The 20,036-nt window shown below is 51.9% G+C and overlaps 11 non-coding genes across 11 annotated transcripts; all 11 read left to right on the top strand.

The window, feature by feature from the left end:
- Window positions 1-426: 426 nt before the first annotated feature.
- On the top strand, window positions 427-498 carry TRNAQ-CUG (transfer RNA glutamine (anticodon CUG)). Its single transcript has one exon. It is a non-coding gene; the product is annotated as a tRNA-Gln (tRNA).
- Window positions 499-573: 75 nt separating this feature from the next.
- On the top strand, window positions 574-645 carry TRNAE-UUC (transfer RNA glutamic acid (anticodon UUC)). Its single transcript has one exon. It is a non-coding gene; the product is annotated as a tRNA-Glu (tRNA).
- A 15,724-nt stretch (window positions 646-16,369) lies between these two features.
- TRNAE-UUC (transfer RNA glutamic acid (anticodon UUC)) lies at window positions 16,370-16,441 on the top strand. Its single transcript has one exon. It is a non-coding gene; the product is annotated as a tRNA-Glu (tRNA).
- A 6-nt stretch (window positions 16,442-16,447) lies between these two features.
- Window positions 16,448-16,519, top strand: TRNAQ-CUG (transfer RNA glutamine (anticodon CUG)). The gene has a single exon. It is a non-coding gene; the product is annotated as a tRNA-Gln (tRNA).
- Window positions 16,520-16,594: 75 nt separating this feature from the next.
- On the top strand, window positions 16,595-16,666 carry TRNAE-UUC (transfer RNA glutamic acid (anticodon UUC)). The gene has a single exon. It is a non-coding gene; the product is annotated as a tRNA-Glu (tRNA).
- Window positions 16,667-16,672: 6 nt separating this feature from the next.
- On the top strand, window positions 16,673-16,744 carry TRNAQ-CUG (transfer RNA glutamine (anticodon CUG)). Its single transcript has one exon. It is a non-coding gene; the product is annotated as a tRNA-Gln (tRNA).
- A 75-nt stretch (window positions 16,745-16,819) lies between these two features.
- Window positions 16,820-16,891, top strand: TRNAE-UUC (transfer RNA glutamic acid (anticodon UUC)). Its single transcript has one exon. It is a non-coding gene; the product is annotated as a tRNA-Glu (tRNA).
- Window positions 16,892-16,897: 6 nt separating this feature from the next.
- On the top strand, window positions 16,898-16,969 carry TRNAQ-CUG (transfer RNA glutamine (anticodon CUG)). The gene has a single exon. It is a non-coding gene; the product is annotated as a tRNA-Gln (tRNA).
- Window positions 16,970-17,043: 74 nt separating this feature from the next.
- On the top strand, window positions 17,044-17,115 carry TRNAE-UUC (transfer RNA glutamic acid (anticodon UUC)). The gene has a single exon. It is a non-coding gene; the product is annotated as a tRNA-Glu (tRNA).
- Window positions 17,116-17,121: 6 nt separating this feature from the next.
- TRNAQ-CUG (transfer RNA glutamine (anticodon CUG)) lies at window positions 17,122-17,193 on the top strand. The gene has a single exon. It is a non-coding gene; the product is annotated as a tRNA-Gln (tRNA).
- Window positions 17,194-17,268: 75 nt separating this feature from the next.
- Window positions 17,269-17,340, top strand: TRNAE-UUC (transfer RNA glutamic acid (anticodon UUC)). Its single transcript has one exon. It is a non-coding gene; the product is annotated as a tRNA-Glu (tRNA).
- The last annotated feature ends 2,696 nt before the right edge of the window (window positions 17,341-20,036 follow it).

Raw genomic sequence — 20,036 nt, 5'->3', positions numbered from 1 at the left:
GATGACGAAGGATTCCCGTACGACCTTATCATGCTAACAGGCCTCCACTGTTTATGGCGCGCAAGAATGGCGGGCTACCATTGTGACCCGGATGCCCGACCGGCGCGTTTATACTTTCGAGAATGTATGCAAAAATATGTAGAAGTGCAGAAGTTGCAACAGCCTGTTCCTGAGTGGCTGCCGAGGGTTGAACCCCTGACAGCGCTCAAGGAATTTTAATACGACAATGTCATGCCACAGTAGCGGACGGCAACGAATGTGTATATTACTGTTTCTTGTTCCGTTTTTGTATTCATTATTTCCTTTTTGTCTTTTTCTTTCGTTTCTGTGTATATCATTTAAGGAATGTGTGTTGTGGTGACATGTCGAGGATTGGCAATAAAGAAAAAAAAAAAAAGGGTTCGATTCCCGGCGTCGGAAGGGTGCGGTCTCATGGTGTAACGGTTAGCACTCTGGACTCTGAATCCAGCAATCCGAGTTCAAATCTCGGTGAGACCTCTTCCTTTCTTTTTTCTCGCAGCGCGCGGTCTCTGTTTAGCGAGCAGAAGCAGCGCTGCGTCGCCGCCATTGTTCTCCGGCGTGGTCTAGTGGCTAGGATACCTGGCTTTCACCCAGGAGGCCCGGGTTCGATTCCCGGCGTCGGAAGGGTGCGGTCTCATGGTGTAACGGTTAGCACTCTGGTCTCTGAATCCAGCAATTCGAGTTCAAATCTCGGTGAGACCTGTTTCTTTTTTCTTTCTCGCAGCTCGCGGTCTCTGTTTAGCGAGCAGAAACAGCGCTGCGTCACCACCGTTGTTCTCCGGCGTGGGATTCCACTTCCGGCCACCGTAGTGTACGGTCGTGTAATGTCGAGCTCCCTTGGAGCGGCGAATGCGGCCCAGCAGGGCCGCGGTAACAGGACAGATGCACAGGATTCTACGGACTATGACGTTATTTTGCCACAACTGCCTTCAGGTTCGTCTGTTTTAAATACTGTTTTTCTTCACGGCAGCGTTAAAGCCAGGCCGTTTCGAGCTGAGGACTTCCGAGATACATTAGATCGTCTGGAACTGCTCCCCGAGGTAGTTGCCTTGGGGGCGTTTCAGATGAACCACGTGTGGGCGGTGACCTTCAAGAGCGCGGAATGAATGAAAAAGTTGCTCGCCGAAACTGATGTGACTGTGAAGAATCACCGCTGCCTCGTGATAGACCCGAGCACCCATACTGTCCGCCTAAGGCTCTATTGGCTGCTTTACCACATACAAGATGAAGACGTGCGCGCTGCTCTTGCACCGTACGGCAAAGTGACGGACGTTTGCAGAGAGCAATAGCGTGTACCAGGACTCGGCGATAAGGGCTCTTCGACACGGACGGTTAATCTGCAGCTGAAGGGTGGCGTGACTTTGGACGACCTGCCACACCAGCTACGAGTGTCTGGCATTACGGCCCTTCTGGTGGTACCGGGGAGACCGCCGCTTTGCCTGCGGTGTCAGCGAACAGGGCACATTCGCCGAGACTGCCGCGTTCCACGGTGCAAGCTCTGTCGGCGGTTCGGACATGACGATAGCCAGTGCGCTAAAACCTACGCAAGCGTAGCAAGCCAAAGGAGCCGGGAGGACCCCACCGAGCACATCATGGACGAGGCGGACGCGGCGGAGGCTGCGGGAATCAAGGACAGACAACCTACGTCGACAGCTGTTGAAACGTCCGAGAAGGAAATTGCGAAAAGTGTTGGAAGCGACAACGGTGACGTGGCACCTGTACGACAGGTTACCGCTACGCCAACGTGCGCCGTCAAAGACGTCTCTGACACCACTCAAGCGTCGCCGAGTAGCGACCAAGAAGACATGGACGTCGCAAGAAGCTCTTCTGCGAAACGCCCACACGCCAAGTTTCCGAAGGTGACGAAGGGGGCCGCGGGAAGGCACAGGAGCCGCCCAGGAAAGAAAGTTCGTACCGCCGTCCTTCTTTCAAACCAAAGCCTCACATTCCGCCGGATTCCAGTCCGACGGTACCGAAGGCGCCCCCGTAATAACGAGGGCGTCGCCCAGCAATGCCTGTATGCGAGGTGAGGGACGGGCTGCAGAGTACAATCGTAAAGTTCGGTCGCTTTTGCCTAGGAAAGAATTGTGCGCGATCCGAGAAATGGCAGGATGTATGGGTTTGCTTGAACTAGTATGCTTGTTTTTCTTCTAAAAAAAAAAAAAGGAAATGGCTTCAAAATCTGTGATAGCTCTACGCATTGGTACGCTGAATGTCCGAGGCCTGGGCGCGAAAAGGCGGCAGTACCAGGTCAGCCGGTTATTGCAAGAAAATGATTTAGACATTGTCGCTCTACAGGAAACAAAAATTGAAAGTGAAGAGCGCACCGACCGAATGGTTCAAACATTTAGTGCGCGGTACAGTGCGTGCGTTTCCCATGCTGTCGGCAGTTCCGGTGGGTGTGTTTTGTTGTTGCGGAAATCTTTAGAAATTGTTCCGCAATCTGTATTTGTTTGTGATGAAGGTCGAATGATTGTGTGTGACTTTTCGCTCTGGGATTCGGAGTGGCGGGTAATTTGCATATACGCCCCAAGTAATAAGAGAACGCCGTGACTTTTTTGGAAAACTTGATGTCTATATGAAATCTGAGCGCTATGTTATCTTGCTGGGAGACTTCAATTGTGTTTGTTTTTTCTGACGACCGGAATAACAACTTGCTTGTACGCGATCAAAGTGCAGGTTTCTTGCTCGCAGCGACCCGAGAGCGTGAATCAGAAGATGTTGCTGCGGTGTTTTGCAGTGGAAAGCATACTGTGTTTACGCATTTCCAACGGGGCAGTCACGCGAGATTAGATCGAGATTATATATCAGCGAGACTGGTTCCATTGTGTAGAAGCTATGACGTGAGGCACGTATCCTTCAGCTACCACAGTATTGTAATGTTCTCGCTCGGCAAGAGAAAAGAAAACCGCCCTTTTAATTGGTACTTATGGAAATTCAACGTCAAACTTCTGGACGACACAACCTTTCTCGCGTTTATAAAAGAACGTATACGAGAGATGCTTGCTAGTGAATCGGCGGGGTTTATAGCGATGTGGGAAGAGTTTAAACAGGAATTTAAAATAACAGCCATTGAAAGAGCCTCTGTGTTACGCTACAATGAAAAAAAAGAAAATGAATTACGAAATAAGCTTAACGTATTGTTGTCAATAAAATGCACACAGCCAGAAGATTTGTCAACAGAGATAAGGAATATAAAAAATGAGCTTGAAATCATTGATGTCAAGAGATATAGGGGGTCAGTGATACGTGCGCGCTCAGAGCATTTGTGGCTCGGGGAAACGCCCACAAGACGCGCTTTGAGCGAAGAGAAAAGATACGCATCGCAAAATGAAATAAAAGAAATTGAATACGGCAACGTGCGTAGTAGCGATAGTAATACAATACAGCGTGCCTTCTTCGAACACTACAGAGAGTTGTTAAGCTGCAAAGGAGCGGTAGAAGCTGGCTTTAATAGCGAATACTTGCCTTTAATGACGAGGCTAGATGATGACGTCAAGACAGTCCTCGAGGAACCCATTACGTTGAATGAAATCGAAACCGCAATTGATGAACTCAAACCTGGAAAGGCGCCCGGACCTGATGGCCTAGGCGCAGCTTTCTACAAGGCATTTAAGCATGAACTAGCAGCCATTTTACACCGTGTTCTAGCGGAGGCTTATAAAGTAAAATACATGCCGCCTTCTTTCCGAAAAACCCATACAGTGCTGATCCCGAAATGCGATGACCCTGTAAAGCTGCTCTCAGTACGGTCGTATCGCCCCATAACTTTATCCAATGTAGATTGTAAGATATTCATGAAGGTGTTAGCAAGAAGGTTGCAATCAGTGATGACATCAATAGTAGGCCCACACCAAACTTGTGGCATAAGAGGCCGGTCGATACTTAATAACATACATGTGGCAAGAAGTATTCTGGAGTGTTGCGATGCCTGGGAAGGAAGAGTTGCTATGATTCAACTAGACATGGAGAAGGCCTTCGACCGTGTTGTGCACAGTGTGCTCTTTTCCATTCTAGAGCACGTGAATGTTGGAAACATTATATTAGAAGGCATAAAACTGTCTTACGAAGGGTGTAGCACGAACTTATTAGTGAATAAACAACTCTCTGGTAATACTAACTTATGTAGAAGCATAAAACAAGGATGCCCGGCTTCGTCACTTCTCTTCGCAATTTACTTGGAGCATTTTTGCTTGAAAGTTATACACAATGAGAAAATACGCGGTTTTCGTCTAATGGCCAGTGAAGTCAAAATTCTCTCGTATGCGGATGATGTAGCCGTCTTTTGTGGGGATAAAGAAAGTGTTCGTGAAACTGTTAAACAAGCTCGAACGTATTGCCAAATGTCTGGAAGCGCTGTTAACTGGGAGAAGTGCGCCGGTTTTTGACATGGCAGCTGGGATGAGAAGCCCAATGTCTTTGAAAATTTACAGTGGACAGTCTCTCCTACAAAATATCTAGGAGCACCTTTAAACTGGTATGATGAGCCTTCAGAATACTGGAGAGAAGAAGGTGAGAAAATGCGCCAGAAAACTACGAAATGGGGCGGAAAAAAATTTATCCATATTTACCAGGTCAACTATTTGCAATACGTTCCTTGTTGCGCGAATTTGGTATGTGTTGCAGGTGCTCGCTATGTCACGAACTAGTGCGCAGAAATTGCATAGAATTCTTGCATCGTTTGTATGGAATTCAACATGGGAACGCACAAGTCGTCTCAACTTATTTCACTCACTGAAAGCAGGAGGGCTTGGCTTAGCTCATCTTTTACTGAGGCAGATTGTCTCAAGGTTTATTTTCTTGCGGGACCAGCATGACCCATTTTTGCGAGCAATGCTTCAAGTGAGACTGCAGAATGCTCTCCCTGAGTTTATTGTGTCATCGTGTGGCGTTACTGGAAGCGGCTTGTGCGGGTATCTACGCGAAGTTGTAAGTGTTTTCAAGATTCTTCAAGTACGTTTCTCGTTTGATTATCTCATTATAGTATCAAAGAAACAATTGTACAAAGATCTCCGTGATGTGATGCTTCCAGTACCTTTATATCGAGCCATTTTTTCTGCCAGTCCGGGTAAGGATGTTTTAAAGAGAGTTAAAAAAATGGCGGTTCGGTCGTCTGTGAAAACTTTCTTTTTTCAACTCCACAGTGGCACGCTCCCAGTCAAACCCTGGCTGCAGGAAAAGGGCTTTTTTCTTCCCTGGTCAGTTGACTGCATATTGCCACGGCCTCGACACAGCTGACAGCCACTCGGTGCGATTCGGTGCCACATGCTAGGCATGTTGGGTGGCTCCGAAAAGAAGAGAACGACGAAGGTGCCAGGACAGCGATATATAAAAAGATCTTTAGCGTCGACCGAAGTCTTTTGTGGCTTTGTCTGTGACAAACTGGTGGAGGTGCTGGGTACACGTCTATGTACTCTGACCCCCAGGAACAGAGCGCGGACAACCTACGCAAAAGCCGACGGCTTCAAAGACTGCCTCCGGAATACGGCCTCCAAGATCTGCCGAGGATGTCCACCACAACCGCAAGCCAGACACAGGAGACGTACGGTACGGGACAGCCTCCTGCGTCGCTGGTTCTCCACACCCCACGCTGGCCGCGGCCGTTCCATGGTGAGCCTTTTGAGGACGTGGAAGACTGGCTCGACGAATTCGATCGTGTGGCTGACGTCAATTATTGGGACGAGCAGAAAAAGTTAAGGAACGTGTACTTCGCCCTAGAGGACTCGGCCCGAACATGGTTCGCTAACCACGAGCCATCCATCACCACCTGGCAAGAATTTCAAAGGCAGATACGCGATACGTACAGCAGCCCCGCAAGAAAAGAGCGAGCAGAGCAAGACCTTCAGAATAGGGTTCAAAGGCCGAACGAAAGCGTAGCCATGTTCGTAGAAGACATGTCGCGGCTTTTCAAGCGTGCTGACCCTGGCATGACAGAAGCGAAGAAAGTACGCCTACTGATGCATGCAGTTAAAGAGCAGCTGTTTGCTGGACTGATGCGAAGGCCTCCAGCTACAGTAGCTGAGTTCGTCAGTGAGGCGACAACAATGGAGCGAGCCCTTCAACAACGCTCCTCGGTCTACGATCGCCAAATCAACCTGGGATCAGCGTCTTCTGTCTCGTTACCCTATGACACCGATGCGCTTCGAGAGCTTGTGCGTAGTGTCGTGCGTGAGGAGCTCGACCGGCTACAGGGAGTGCGATTTCAACCGACCGTAACATCCCTCACAGATATCGTCCGCGAAGAAGTTCGCCAGGCAGCACAGCCATTCGTGCAAACCAGACCTGAAGCCGCCCCCGTACTGACTTATGCGCAAGCAGTGAGGCTACCTGCGCAACCCGGAAACCACCGTAACCCGCCTTCTTCTGAAGAACCGCTGTGTCACTTCCAGGGCCAAGGTTCACGTACAAATATGTACGGGTCCACGAGCCCCCGAATCAATACGCGAAAGTCAGACGTGTGGCGCACACCTGACTACCAGCCACTCTGCTTCCACTGTGGCGAAGCGGGCCACGTGTACCGTGCCTGCTACTACCGAAGAATTGGACTCCCGGGCTATCACCCCGGCGCTCGTCGCCCACGTGAGGGAGAGCGCCCGAGAGAAATCCAGCAATATCTGGTCAGTCAACCTTCGTCGCCGTACGCGCAGTTCCCACCGGTTGAACAGTCCCTGCCAACGACCCGATCTCCGTCTCCGCAGAGGCGCCAGTCACGATCACCACCTCCTCGACGATCGGCGTCACCTAGCCGCTACACTACGTTCTCCGCTTCCGTGGGCAACCGGCCCACGAGCCCAAGTCGGGGAAACTGAGAACAGCGACCTCCGGAGGTGGGGCCGCTGTCCAACGCACTTCGAAAGATCCTCCGCTGCGACACCCTGACGACGACGATAACGACGACGACAACGACGACTGCGCACCTTCGACACCTTTCTTCGAAAACCGTGAACCTGTTTCAGCCGACATACTCGTTTCTGTAGATAACCACCCGGTAACCGCTCTTGTCGATACTGGTGCCGATTATTCTGTCATGAGCGGACAACTGGTGTTACGTTTCGCCTACAACGCGCGGTAATGCCGGCGCGGATGCAACGGACGCCGGGGCTTTCTTCAAAGCGGCGGACATTTTGGCCCGTCCGACGCCGCCGCAACGCCTACCCGCCAAGCGTGTCCAGGCGTGTTTCAGTGCCACGTGTCTTCGTGTGTGTGTGTGTGTGTGTGCCCACGCTTGTCAAAGCGCGGCATCAGGGGAGCGGAGCTCCCCAAGTGAAGGTTGGCGATGCGTCACTACACTCGGTTCAGCAGGTCTCTCGGCTCGACAGTTCGCGCCGTCGTGGGGTCATGCTCCGCCGTCCCGTGACCTTCATCCCGTGACCTTCTCTTTTGGACCGCGACGCCGAGGGTATAAGAGCAGCTGCCCCCGGACGCCAGGAGAGAGGCTCCGATTTGTACTGTTGAGTTACGTGCTCTCCCGTCTCTCCACTCCGGTCGAACTGACCGGCCGCTCTTTTGCTATGTTAGAATAAACAAGTTGTTCTGTTACCAGTCTACTCATGCTTTGCCGGGACCTTCGGATGCTTCCAGTGCCCCAGGCCGCCAGGCCAACGCTACCCTTGGGGCTTGCGACCCATTGGCAATAACGGGCGTCAACACCGAGTCCCCAACAACTCGTGCCAGCGGTGCGATTCCAACATCTGGTTGCCAGCGGTGAGATCGCGACAACGGAGGCCAGCAGCGAAGAGATGCGGTTGACTGTATGCTGAGCAGCACAACGACCATCCGGGAGCAGTGCAACGAGCCCTGTGTGATGACTGGTTGCCTGCAGCGGAACGACTGCGCTGAAGTCTTGGCTGCGAGGTTTGGTGAGTGCGGGACTTTCTTCTTCTGAGTTTTGCCAGGCTTTTGTTAGTGTTAGAAACAGAGCTGGTAATTGGGGTTGTCGTTGCTGCCGGGTTAGTTTGCGGCAAGACAATAGTAGGCAGTAGAGAAAGCAGCATTCAGAGCAGCCATGGATTTGAAGTCGTTGCGCAAACCGATATTGCTGGAGCTTGCAAGAGAGTTGGGTCTGGATGTCTCAGACAAACTCAGAAAACCAGAACTGCTAAGGGCTATTCTTGAGTTAGAAGCTGAGGATGACGAGCTGTCGGAATGCCTTGAGACCATTGAGGAGAGGGAGCGTGAACTTAAAGAACAGAAAGAGAAAGATGAGCATGAACGAAAAGAACAGAAAGAAAAAGAAGAGCGCGACCGTCAACACGCGTTGGAAATGAAGCGTCTCGAGTTAGAGATGGAACGCGCTCGTAATGGAAGTCAGGCACACGGTGCAGGAGAACGAGTATTGTTCAAAATGACTGACCTGATGCGGCCGTTTAAGCTTGGAGAGGACATTGGTTTGTTCCTGGTTAACTTTGAGCGAACGTGCGAGAAGCAGGGGTTCTCTCGGGAAACGTGGCCACAGCGCTTGCTCACTTTGCTACCCGGCGAGGCGGCCGACGTAGTCGCTCGCTTGGAGAGAGAGGAGGCAGAGGATTTCGACAAAGTGAAATCGAGTCTGCTAAAAAAATACCGGCTGTCAGCGGAGGCGTTCCGTCGGAAGTTTCGGGAAAATGAGAAAGGCAAAAGTGAGTCATATACAGAGTTTGCGTACAGGCTTATGTCAAACATGCAGGAGTGGCTCAAAGAAGAGAAAGCGTTTGGTGACCACGAGAAAGTTCTGCAGTGTTTCGGGCTAGAACAGTTTTATAGTCGGTTACCTGAGAACGTGCGGTACTGGGTCTTGGATAGGCCAGACGTTAGTACGGTGGCTAGAGCCGCTGAGCTAGCCGAGGAGTTTGTGACGCGTCGGGCTCGCGGAGCTAAGGACGGTCAAAAGGGTGAATTTGGCTCCAAGTTTGAGAGGCCGAAGTTCACACCCATGAGAGCAAAGGGGGATACACGTAGTGCGGATGCGAGTGAAAGCAGTCCGACCGAACGTAAGGAGACGGCGGCAACCGAAGCCGAACGCAGAAAGCGGTTCGAGACGAGGCAAGCGCGCGTTTGTTATACGTGCCAGAAGCCGGGTCACTTTTCGGCGCAGTGTCCAGAAACAAAAACACAAGTCGTGTTTTTGTCTATATGCAGCACTGACGAGAACATGAAGCTTCTCGAGCCTTACATGCGAGACCTCCTCGTGAACGGGAAAGAGTGCCGAGTGCTTCGCGATTCCGCAGCTACAATGGATGTAGTTCACCCCTCTTACGTAGAACCCGATATGTTCACGGGCGAGTGCGCATGGATCAAGCAAGCAGTGGAAGCTCATAGCGTGTGTCTGCCGGTAGCAAAAGTGCTTATTGAAGGACCTTTCGGAGCACTTGAGACGGAGGCCGCAGTGTCATCTATGCTGCCCCCCCAGTACCCGTACTTATTTTCAAACAGGTCCGATCACCTCCTGCGCGAGAAGGGGCTTTTGTTTGGTGAGGCTAGCGTTCAGGCCTTAACCAGATCGAAGGTTCGGGAGCTCGCTGCAAAGGCGGTAGATGCGGGACCGACGTTGTTGAACGATGAGAAAGGGTCAGAGGCGCAGCAAGCTGGTATTCGGAGCACGCCCGAACGGGATAAAATTGAGCCTGTAGCGTTAAGAGCACCAGATACTGGAGAGGAAATTCCCGATGCGGGAAAGTTAGAAGAGCTTCCGGTCGAGCTTCCGGGACTAGGCTCAGTGACGAACAGGAAAGACACCGATCAAGTCATTAGTGACGTAATAAGTAAAGCATCGCTGTCGCCTGAGCAGAAAACCGAACTACACCAGCTCTTACAAGAGTTTCAAGGTCTGTTCTCTGAGAGGCCTGGTAGGACTTCTGTCCTTACTCATGACATAGAACTTACCTCCCCAGAGCCAGTACGATCCAAGGCGTACCGGGTGTCACCCCGCCAGAGCGATATTATGGAGGCTGAGGTAAAGAAAATGCTACAGCTCGGTGTTATTGAAGCGGGTGAGAGTGATTATACCTCCCCTTTGATTTTAGTTGAGGTACCGGGCAAGGAACCTCGTCCTTGCGTCGACTACCGCAGGCTTAATTCCATCACTAAGGATCAAATTTATCCGATCCCTAACATCGAGGAGCGCCTTGAGAGAGTGAGTAGCGCTCAGTTTATTTCCACCCTAGATCTTGTCAGGGGTTATTGGCAGGTTCCACTTACAGAAGAGGCTAGTAGGTATGCGGCGTTCATTTCACCAATGGGGACATTCCGTCCTAAAGTTTTGAGTTTTGGTTTGAAGAACGCGCCATACTGCTTTTCAAGCCTCATGGATAAAGTGTTGCGGGGACAGCAAGAATTCGCTTTACCGTATCTAGACGACGTAGCGATATTCTCCGCATCCTGGCCTGAGCATATGGCGCACTTGCGGGCAGTGCTAACCCGCCTGCGCGATGCGGGCTTGACAGTCAAGGCTCCCAAGTGCCAGTTAGCACAGGCCGAGGTTGTCTACCTCGGACACGTGATTGGTCGGGGTCGTCGCCGCCCCTCTGAAATAAAGGTGGCCGCTGTGCGAGACTTCCCGCAACCGCGCACGAAGACCGATATTCGGTCGTTCTTAGGTGTCGCCGGCTACTATCAGAGGTACATCCCCAGGTACTCTGATATCGCGGCTCCCTTGACGGATGCTCTAAGAAAGACAGAGCCGCAAACAGTCGTCTGGGATGAGACGAAGGAAAGAGCTTTTAGCGCCCTAAAGAGCGCCCTAACAAGCCAGCCTGTGCTACGATCGCCCGACTACACAAAAGGGTTCGTTGTTCAGTGTGATGCTAGTGAGCGAGGCATGGGCGTTGTACTGTGCCAACGGGAAAATGGAGAAGTAGAACACCCCGTCCTGTATGCTAGTCGTAAGCTGACGAGTCGTGAGCAGGCGTATAGCGCCACCGAGAAAGAGTGTGCGTGTATCGTGTGGGCCGTTCAGAAATTGTCATGTTACCTAGCTGGCTCGAGGTTTATCATTGAAACGGATCACTGCCCTCTCCAATGGCTGCAGACCATCTCTCCCAAAAATGGCCGCCTCCTGCGCTGGAGCCTCGCTTTGCAACAATATTCCTTTGAGGTGCGTTACAAAAAGGGGAGTCTCAACGGTAACGCCGATGGCTTAAGTCGAAGCCCCTAACGTGGGAATCAGCCTCAAAATTGCTTGTTACTGATGTTTTTCTTCCTGAGGCAGGATTTTTAACCTATTGCTTTTGTGTAGTGTTTCAAAGTGATGATGTGCTTTCTAGTGCAATTTTTCGATTTGTGGACGCGTTCTGAGTGCTGCTAAACTACTGTAAGGAACTAGGCAGCAGTAAAAAAGGGGAAAGAGCCTGGCAGGGCTTAGTGAGGGTTGTGCCGTGCTTGCTGACTGAGCGGTTGACTTTTGGCGTGGTTCTAACGCTTGCCGGAAACGAGAACAAAAATGTCAACTCTCCCGAAGTCACTTTGCAGTGTCCTGTGTGCACCTGAACGTGAGAACGAGGCCTTCTCTGTGCGCTGCGCTCAAGAAACGCCCAAGGACGCCCAACTTCGGTTATGAGCATCATCGAGCGACATCCCTCCGGACAGCGGATGCAGTCCCCTGACCTTCGGGATCTCCTTCCCCCGGCGGGGCGGTCTGTTACGTTTCGCCTACAACGCGCGGTAATGCCGGCGCGGATGCAACGGACGCCGGGGCTTTCTTCAAAGCGGCGGACATTTTGGCCCGTCCGACGCCGCCGCAACGCCTACCCGCCAAGCGTGTCCAGGCGTGTTTCAGTGCCACGTGTCTTCGTGTGTGTGTGTGTGTGTGTGCCCACGCTTGTCAAAGCGCGGCATCAGGGGAGCGGAGCTCCCCAAGTGAAGGTTGGCGATGCGTCACTACACTCGGTTCAGCAGGTCTCTCGGCTCGACAGTTCGCGCCGTCGTGGGGTCATGCTCCGCCGTCCCGTGACCTTCATCCCGTGACCTTCTCTTTTGGACCGCGACGCCGAGGGTATAAGAGCAGCTGCCCCCGGACGCCAGGAGAGAGGCTCCGATTTGTACTGTTGAGTTACGTGCTCTCCCGTCTCTCCACTCCGGTCGAACTGACCGGCCGCTCTTTTGCTATGTTAGAATAAACAAGTTGTTCTGTTACCAGTCTACTCATGCTTTGCCGGGACCTTCGGATGCTTCCAGTGCCCCAGGCCGCCAGGCCAACGCTACCCTTGGGGCTTGCGACCCATTGGCAATAACGGGCGTCAACACCGAGTCCCCAACAACTCGTGCCAGCGGTGCGACTCCAACACTGGTTACAGCACTTCGCAAGGTGACGACACCGTGGCCAGGACCTCAGCTCCGTACAGCCGGTGGTCATGTTCTCACGCCGATCGGCAAATGCACTGCGAGGGTACAAATTCGCGAGGTCACATTTGTCGGTTCATTTATTATACTGGAAGAGTGCTCTAGGCAAGTCATACTCGGCATGGACTTTCTTCGGGAGTACGGCGCAATCATAAACCTTCGCGAGTTGCTTGTCACATTTTCCAGCGAACACGCAACTCATTCGGACGACTACCACCCACAGTCCACGGTGTTACGCGTTTCGGGTGACTGTGCTACTTTACCACCCCGGAGTACTGCGTTGATCACCGTAGAAACAGACGATGATCCTCCCCATCTCGGAATCGCTGAAGGCAATCTGTCAGTCTTGTTGGCTCGACAGGTTTGCGTAGCCCGCGGCATCTTGCAGCTGTCGTCACGGACTGCTCAGATTTTAGTGACCAATTTCAGTCGTGAATACCAGCACTTCGCCCCACGAACTGCCATCGCCTATTTGGAGCCAGTCAGTGATTTTCCCGCTTGTTTAACTGTAGGGCAAAATGATGGAGATTCTAACTGTGACGTACCAGCCAACATCAATATTGATGTGAATTCTAAATTATCAGGTGAACAACAGGCTAGCATTCGAAGCCTTTTACAGTCTTTTGCGGACTGTTTCGCTTCAACATCGAAAGTCAACCAAACGCCTATTGCGAAACACAGAATTATTACAAATCCCAATGAAAGACCCGTGCGCCAACGTGCCTACCGTGTTTCTCGTAAAGAGCAAGACGCCATCCGAAATCAAGTCAAACAAATGCTTACCGACGATATCATACAGCCCTCCACCAGTCCATGGGCGTCGCCTGTGGTTCTGGTGAAAAAGAAAGACGGCACACTGCGTTTTTGCGTTGACTATCGCAAGCTTAACAACGTTACGAAGAAGGACGTTTATCCCCTTCCCCGCATCGACGACTCTTTGGACCGCCTTCGAAATGCTCGATACTTCTCATCGATGGACCTTCGCAGCGGCTACTGGCAAATAGAGGTTGATGAGCGTGACCGTGAGAAAACGGCATTTATTACGCCTGACGGACTCTACGAATTCAAGGTCCTTCCTTTCGGATTGTGCTCTGCGCCTGCTACTTTTCAGCGCATGATGGACATGGTTCTATCAGGTCTCAAGTGGCAGTCATGCCTCGTCTATTTAGATGATATCGTTGTCTTTTCGGAAACTTTTGAGCAGCACCTCCAGCGCTTACAAGCAGTTCTTGACGCAATTCGTACTGCTGGCCTGTCTTTAAAGCCTGAAAAATGCCATTTCGGGTATGACGAACTCAAATTTTTAGGCCATGTCGTCAGCTACGAGGGCATTCGACCAGACCCCGACAAAACCATTGCTGTTGCTTCGTTTCCAACACCTTCGAACAAACACGAACTCCGCCGTTTTCTAGGGCTTTGCGCTTATTATCGACGCTTCGTGGCAAACTTTTCACGGATAGCCGAACCCTTGCAGCGGCTGACTAAGGATAATGTTCCGTTTGTCTGGGAGCAGGAACAACAAGAGGCCTTCTGTGAACTCCAGAATCGTCTGCGCACACCTCCTGTTCTAGGACACTTTGACGAAGACAGTGACACCGAGTTGCACACGGATGCCAGCAACGTTGGCCTTGGTGCCGTCCTCGTACAGTGGCAAGATGGAGCCGAACGCGTCATTGCGTACGCAAGCCGCACTTTGTCTCCAGCTGAAAGTAACTATTCCACTACGGAGAAGGAATGCTTGGCCGTTGTGTGGGCAATCGCTAAGTTCCGACCATATTTGTACGGCCGATCGTTTCGAGTTTTGACAGATCACCATTCATTGTGCTGGCTAGCCAATCTGAAGGATCCATCTGGCCGTCTTGCACGCTGGAGTCTTCGCTTGCAAGAATACGATATGACGATAGTGTTCAAGTCCGGGCGTAAACACACCGACGCCGACTGCCTGTCACGTGCTCCACTTCAACCGTCGCCATGCGAGTTTGATGAAGAGGACGCATTTCTGTCCATTATCTCAGTATCAGACATCAGCAAGCAACAGCGCGATGATTCAGAACTCCGGCCTCTCATCGACTACCTTGAGAACCGTCTACCGGAGCCGCCTCGCATGTTCATCCGCAAGTTATCCTCGTTTTTTCTCCGCGATGGCGTTCTCTACAAATTGGGTTTTCACTCGACCGCAACCGCCTGCCTCCTTGTAGTGCCTTCTTCACTACGTGACGACATCCTGCGGGCATCTCACGACGATCCATCTTCGGGCCACTTGGGATTCGCACGGACGTTTTCACGCATACGCCAAAAGTACTTCTGGCCTAACCTTCGCCGTGACGTAAAGCAATACGTGAAGACATGCCGCGACTGCCAGAGACGCAAGACACCACCCGTGCGTCCCGCTGGTCTTCTCCATCCCGTGGATCCTCCGGGGATCCCTTTTCAGCAGGTTGGAATAGATTTGCTTGGACCATTCCCCACGTCGAGGGCTGGTAACCGTTGGATTGCTGTTGCCACAGACTACCTAACACGTTACATTGAAACCCGAGCTCTCCCACGAGGCACTGCTAATGATATTGCGACCTTCTTTGTACATGGTCTCGTACTCCGCCACGGTGCTCCAAGAGTGGTTATAACCGACCGGGGCACAGCATTTACAGCGCAGCTCACAGAAGATATCATGCTTCTCAGTGGTACCGTTCACCGCAAAGCCACTGCTTACCATCCCCAGACGAACGGGCTCACAGAAAGACTAAACAAAACGATCGCTGATATGATTTCCATGTATGTTGACGTCGACCACAAAAACTGGGACGACGTTCTCCCATATGTTACGTTTGCATATAATACTGCCGTTCAAGAAACTACCGGCTTCACCCCTTTTCGCTTGGTGCACGGCCGGGAAGCTGTCACAACGTTGGACGCAATGCTCTTACCCACCTACTGTTCTAATGTTGTCAATGATGCTGCCGAATTCGCTCGATGCGCCGAAGAGGCACGCCAGCTCGCACGAATGCGTATCCGCTACCAACAACACAACGACGCCGACCGATACAATCTTCGTCACCGCGACGTCACTTATCAACCCGGTGACAAAGTATGGGTGTGGACACCGATCCGCCAGCGTGGTCGGTAGGAGAAACTTTTGCGCCGCTACTTTGGACCTTATCGGATCGTTCAACGACTTGGCCACGTCACATACGAAGTGATTCCTGAAGGAGAAGGCACCGCTCGCCGTTCCCGACGCCCAAGCCTGTCCGACGTCGTTCACGTCTCTAGATTGAAGTTATACCACTCCCGCTGAACGCAAAGTTCCACACCTCTCTCACCATCTACGTCCCTCTTAACAGCATCCCCGTGGCAATCTCCAGTGCCTCAATGTTCCGCATCGAGACGATGCTTCTAGGGAGGGGGGTAATGCCACGGCCTCGACACAGCTGACAGCCACTCGGTGCGATTCGGTGCCACATGCTAGGCATGTTGGGTGGCTCCGAAAAGAAGAGAACGACGAAGGTGCCAGGACAGCGATATATAAAAAGATCTTTAGCGTCGACCGAAGTCTTTTGTGGCTTTGTCTGTGACAATATTATGCCGCAAGCCAGAAACCGTAACACATATATTCCTAGACTGTTTAGATTCAATTTTTCATTGGGACGTCCTCCAGAGAACGCTGAAAAAAGATTTGCCCCTCACACCATATGGAATTAACTTTCTTGCGGTTAACAATGACGGGGGTGTGCCCTATGACATGTTCATGGTATTAAGCATGCATAGCATGTGGAAAACAAGAATGGCTGTCAGACATGCAGATCCTATTGTAAGATCGGTAAGAGAAAACTTCATTGAAAGTATTGCCTATATCCGAGATGTGTACCAATCCCAGGACGAACAGCCAACATGGTACCCTGTACTTAATGACCTAGTGTCCTTAAAACGTTTTTAGCAGTGTCGCGTCAACAAGCTACTGGTTGGCGCTTTTAACATTTTTGTGTTGGTTTCTCTGTTTTGTTTTCTCACATTGGAAATACAGAAAAAAGAAAAGTTCTCCGGCGTGGTCTAGTGGCTAGAATACCTGGCTTTCACCCAGGAGGCCCGGGTTCGATTCCCGGCGCCGGAACGGTATGGTCTCATGGTGTAACGGTTAGCACTCTGGACTCTGAATCCAGCAATCCGAGTTCAAATCTCGGTGAGACCTGTTTCTTTTGTTTTTCTCGCAGCTCGCGGTCTCTGTTTAGCGAGCAGAAACAGCGCTGCGTCACCACCGTTGTTCTCCGGCGTGGTCTAGTGGCTAGAATACCTGGCTTTCACCCAGGAGGCCTGGGTTCGATTCCCGGCGTCGGAAGGGTGCGGTCTCATGGTGTAACGGTTAGCACTCTGGACTCTGAATCCAGCAATCCGAGTTCAAATCTCGGTGAGACCTCTTCCTTTCTTTTTTCTCGCAGCGCGCGGTCTCTGTTTAGCGAGCAGAAACAGCGCTGCGTCACCACCGTTGTTCTCCGGCGTGGTCTAGTGGCTAGGATACCTGGCTTTCACCCAGGAGGCCCGGGTTCGATTCCCGGCGTCGGAAGGGTGCGGTCTCATGGTGTAACGGTTAGCACTCTGGACTCTGAATCCAGCAATCCGAGTTCAAATCTCGGTGAGACCTGTTTCTTTTTTTTTCTCGCAGCTCGCGGTCTCTGTTTAGCGAGCAGAAACAGCGCTGCGTCACCACCGTTGTTCTCCGGCGTGGTCTAGTGGCTAGGATACCTGGCTTTCACCCAGGAGGCCCGGGTTCGATTCCCGGCGTCGGAAGGGTGCGGTCTCATGGTGTAACGGTTAGCACTCTGGACTCTGAATCCAGCAATCCGAGTTCAAATCTCGGTGAGACCTCTTCCTTTCTTTTTTCTCGCAGCGCGCGGTCTCTGTTTAGCGAGCAGAAACAGCGCTGCGTCACCACCGTTGTTCTCCGGCGTGGTCTAGTGGCTAGGATACCTGGCTTTCACCCAGGAGGCCCGGGTTCGATTCCCGGCGTCGGAACGGTATGGTCTCATGGTGTAACGGTTAGCACTATGGACTCTGAATCCAGCAATCCGAGTTCAAATCTTTCAAAAAAGTTCAAGTCACGGGGCTGGAGGATGCCTGAAAAAACTATTTGTCTATCGGAACAAAAACTTCATTATATGACCGCTATAGTGCGATTTATTATATGAATACTCTATAGTACGCGGCTACTTGGACGTACGCAGGTTACATCGCTCGAGAAAACGGCAGAGTGCTCTCGCACATTGGCGCTTAGCAGCAGAGGCCTGCTCAATGTGCCGCCCCCCGTAGTCTCCACATAACTGCTCACTCGCCACGCATTCGAGTTTGCAAGTTTAAACGAACAAACGTATGCGCACTTTCGAGGAAGACTGGAAACACGCGGGAGAGCCGCAGGCCCAGTTGTCGTCCCTTTACAATAAATTTATTCTCTTTCCCTCTTTCAGTGAAGAACGAGGCGCGTACATGCCCCCGAGCGGCAACGTCGTTATCTTATCAAGGCAGAAGTCCCTTATCTATCAGACAAGCGTTGAAGGGACGGGCCATTCGACGCTGCTCTAAGGCATATCGGCCTCATCTCGTTTTCCTTCTTGTTATGTAACTATGCGACGTCACTTCGACAGTGGAATGAGATGATTATCTCAGTGGACGGGAGGAGGGGAAGGCACGCCGCCGCAACGCGGTCTGCTGGGAACGATTAAGATAGCAAACGTCCGCGGGTTGATTGTCGGTGGATTAAGCGGGCCCGAGCAAAGAGGTGATCTTGGCAGAGTGCGTTCACTCGGCATTGACCCAGTCGTCGCTCCCTCTCCGGCACCGTGGCACTTCTCTCTCGTCCATTTCTCCCTTTCTTGTTTGTTTCCAAGTGCGACTGCTGCTTCTCCCGGTGTGCGTGAAGCCCCCTCGATGATTGTCAAGGCGAATGCGAAGCATTTCTCCCCTGCATGGGGCGGGGCGCAAAGCCCAAACGAACACCCGTCGTCCCGAGGAAACGCCACTTGCGCGGGCCGCGACACTCTGACGACGTACGATCGGGACCAGAGGCAGTCGCAGGCGCTACACGCGAATTCTGAAAGTATACGCGTCTGCGTCCAGCAAGTGGCGGCCCTCCGATCGGCGTAGTCTAGGCGGCTGTTCAGCGCCTATTCGCGTGGAGTGCCGCTGTTCTTCGAACGCGTGTTGCTTGCTGCTTGCGCTCCATGACCTCGCGTATCTCCTCGGCCTTATCGGTTGACCTCCAGCCTCGCCACTTCGATACGCGTCGCATACCTCTGTAGTCTCTGCAGAGCGTTTGCACTTCATGCTTTCGAGTGCTCGTTGTATTTGCAAGTATAGGCATACGCTCAACATAGCGCAGCTAGCCCAACCAAGCCACATCTATTTGTGGCGCGCACACGCATACCGGCGATTGAAGAAAGCAGAGGAGACGTCAAGCCAGTAGCGTTGTCCGAGCGGGCAGCGGGCGCATGCGCGTGGGGAAAGGTATGGCGGAGCCAATAGCGGGCAGCGAGCAGGTGCATGGGGGTGCACGCGCGTCGGCGACAAACTCTGTAACCTTGGTGGATCTCGCGTTTGACCTTGGCGCCGACTAGGCAAAGAAATGCGTCGCATTTAAAGTCGAAAAGGAGAGCCGGCTTGTGGAGGCTGCCTGAGTGACGTAATGCTTCTTTCAATCTCCTTTCTTTCCTCTATGGTTTACACAAAGGTTCCCTCCGGAAGAGACCGCTAACTTCGGGGAAAGGAGTGATAGGAAGTTGCAAGAACCTGCTAATATGTACAAGCCTGTAGCTCTCGGCAATTTAGCGGCGCACTCAGCACGTAGATTGGTAAACGAGTTTTACTTCGAAAGGCACAAGAAAGCTTCAGATTGCTTATTTGTTACTTCTGATCATCAAGAGATCTTCAACGTGCTTCTCTAAATCTAACGACACGAGGGCATTCACATTTCGCCGCAACGTCCCCATAGGAGTGCGGCCCCTCTGCCGAAAAATCGAAACCGCAGGGCAACGAAAACTGACGTCAGAGAATGCATCATATCAATGTCGCAAATAGTCGTGGAACTGGAAGCGCAAAGAAGCGATTCTGCGAAAGCATCAAATCGCTGATTGAGCGAAAAAGCCGGCGTCTGTGGCAGCGAAACGGCATCCAAACTCCCATTGGCTGCGACGCCAGGTCACGTGCGCGCCTCGACTGAGCAGGGCGGGTGAAAGAGTAGACCCGCTGGCTTGTCGTAGCGCCAGGTGTTGCGTGAGGGGAGAGGGCATCGCCACGAAGCACGTCGCCCTCGCTCTCCGAAGCCTGTATTAGCAGCGCTTCTTGGCAGCAGAAGCTCTCGCCTGAGTTCTAACTTCGTCACGGTAACCGTTGTAAAGAAAAAAAAATGTATAAGGAAAGAATATATTCGAAATGAAAAACGTTGGTGGTATTGAGCTTCGAGCCTACGACCCCAGGCTCAGAACCCGAGTGTCATACCCACTGGGCTAAACCTGGCAAGGCGTCTCAGCGCGCTTGTTTGGCCGCGAGGAGTTCATAACTCGAAGGACCGCTCAGTGGCGTTCGATTTCGCAATCACAACCCGTAAGACGTGCTCAGGTGTCCTCGGATTCTATTATGTTGCCTTTTTTTTAAACGCTTGTATAAAAAGTCCTGCTTGCAACTGCACTGGTAACACAGCAGCTGTGCGTTTCTTCTGC

Source organism: Dermacentor andersoni, chromosome 9 (genome assembly GCF_023375885.2).
Source record: "Dermacentor andersoni chromosome 9, qqDerAnde1_hic_scaffold, whole genome shotgun sequence".
NCBI lineage: Eukaryota > Metazoa > Arthropoda > Arachnida > Ixodida > Ixodidae > Dermacentor > Dermacentor andersoni.
This window is presented reverse-complemented; position numbering and strand designations above follow the sequence as displayed.